Consider the following 2,369-nt stretch of genomic DNA (forward strand, 5'->3'; position numbering starts at 1 on the left):
AATAAAAGAGGTACACAACTGAGTGCAATATATTTTATTCGTGCTCTTGTTGTGCGAGTACACTGAAAGCAGTACATGGACAATATCGGATGAAAACATCGCCGTTTCATGCTACATACCTGTCAGTTATAAAATAAAAATTTTTTTTCGTTTCGTCATGAGCTTGAGAGGAATGGGAAGACCTGCGGATTTCGCGCTCCGATGCTCAGCTATAGCTAAGTGGTAAAATAAGGTGTAAGGAAGGTTCCAGCGCTTTTTCCCCCACGAGAAATTTCGAATCAGACCCAGTCTCCATTCTCTTCAACGTAGCTGTTGTAATACTATACTGTTATTGACGTGTTTTGTGCCAAACTTCTCCAAAATCCACCGGTACAGCCTTCACTTATGTCACTGTAGTTGTTGGTTGTAATACTCAGCGTGGTTATCGACGTGTTTTGTGCCAAACCACTTCCCAGTCCGCCCATCCAGTCTCTACCTATGTAACTGTAGTTGTTCACTGTGATACTTAGCGTGGTTATTGAGGTTTTTTGTGCAAAACAACTTCCCAGTCAGCCCATCCGGTGTTCCCTTATGACAGTGTAGTTGTTGAATGTAATACTCAACGTGGTTATCGACGTGTTTTGTGCCAAACCTCTTCCCAGTCCGCCCATCCAGTGTTCACTCATGTCACTGCAATTGTTGACTGTAATACGCAGCGTGGTTATCGACGTGTTTTGTGCCAAACTACTTTCCAGTTCGCTCATCGTGCTCTCACGTATGTCAAAGTAGTCGTTGACTGTAATACTCAGCGTGTTTATTGACTTGTCTTGTGCCAAACCACTTCCCAGTTGGTCCATCCAGTCTTTACTCATGTCACAGTGACCGTAGTTGTTGGGTGTAATACTCAGTGTTGTTATCGACTTGTTTAGAGCCAAAATACTTCCAAGTTCGCACATCCAGTTCATGCCACCGCAGTTGTTGAGTAAGAAGCGTATGTGGCAAGTGACAAGAATTTTGCCAAAACGTCACCGTCCCAAGTCCTCCTCACTTGAGTAAATGGGGCTATCAAAGTTCATACTCACTTTACTTACACGTGAGCAGATAGTCTCGACGTTTGTTTTTATTTTGCTGACTAAATCCGGCTTAATTATAAGAGACAGAGATGACTTTTTAGCAGCATAGAGAGCCTCACAAATGTTCATCCAGTTCTCGGGGAGTTCTCCAAACACTTTTAATACCAGTGACCTCAAAGCACTATTTTCTAGAACACCCTTCTTCAACGAAATAAAAGCAGAGCAGCTGACGCTTCCATATACAGTCAATGTGAGGGATTTTAAGAGCGGATCAGTTGCAAGTCTTTCAGCGACCGAAGCCGCCAGTGATCTGTTCAATAACGACACCATATCACTTTCCCTTACTGAGCCATTGATCTCCAGCACAACAGATTTCAGCGGTGTACCTCCAGACAATCCTTTTTCAAGAACAGTGGCCCAATCCTCACCTAAATCACTCAGCAAATTTAAGTCACGGTTTGTTGTGTCTTTTTGCGGCTTAACTGTCACCAATTGCAGCAGCCCCCTTGGAGGGAAAGCTGCAATTTGTTTGTAGAGTAAAGGAATGTAAAGATGTGTTCACTTGAAGTGCGTCGCACTCAAGGGCAGTAAAGTCTTGTGCTATTGTTGCAACAATACAGACAAGAGTTTCTAGCCTGGAGTAAGAGATTAGCAACATGTAAACAGAAAAAAACTCCACATGGATATTAGAATCACATACAATAAGATGAACAGTTAATTGTAATTGTGAGAAGCTCTTGCAAGCATTTGCAACACCTAGGACACCTTCAAATAAGTTATTTCCGATGTTACTGGTTACTGACTGTGGAAACGGGATAAAGGAACAAAGAGTCATTGCCATTTGTTCTGCTTCTCCGTATTCACTGAAACACTCTTGCTTAGTACACCCTCTCCAGTTCCAGCATAACTTCAAGTTATGAAAGACATTAACCTTCTGTTCCAGTAGCTTGTGTGCCAGATATAATGCCGCCAAGTACTCTTGAAAAGTCTTTTGGAAAAAGTGATATTCGTGCTGAGGGTTAATCTTCGTCACACTGGCCTCTTTAAATACCAAACCAAGTTTACGAGCTGCCAAAGCTTTCATTGTACTTTCAAATTCTGGCAACTCTTAACCGGTCTTCCTGCAGACATCTCCACGATAACTGCCCCAATGCTAGAAAACTATCTTTAAATTGTTCCTCTGATTTCCCCTAATTTCTGATGACCCTAGCAAACCAAATGAACGTGTACAACAAAATTATACTTAACATTTTGAATTAGCTATGTTTCCCTGTGAAGCCTGAATTTTAGGGCGATTGGTCATTTCCATCGGTGATT

General features: G+C 42.0%; 1 pseudogene; it reads right to left on the reverse strand.

The window, feature by feature from the left end:
• Window positions 1–1,004: 1,004 nt before the first annotated feature.
• On the reverse strand, window positions 1,005–2,136 carry LOC136283057 (uncharacterized; annotated as a pseudogene).
• Window positions 2,137–2,369: the final 233 nt, after the last annotated feature.

Source organism: Pocillopora verrucosa, chromosome 8 (genome assembly GCF_036669915.1).
Source record: "Pocillopora verrucosa isolate sample1 chromosome 8, ASM3666991v2, whole genome shotgun sequence".
NCBI lineage: Eukaryota > Metazoa > Cnidaria > Anthozoa > Scleractinia > Pocilloporidae > Pocillopora > Pocillopora verrucosa.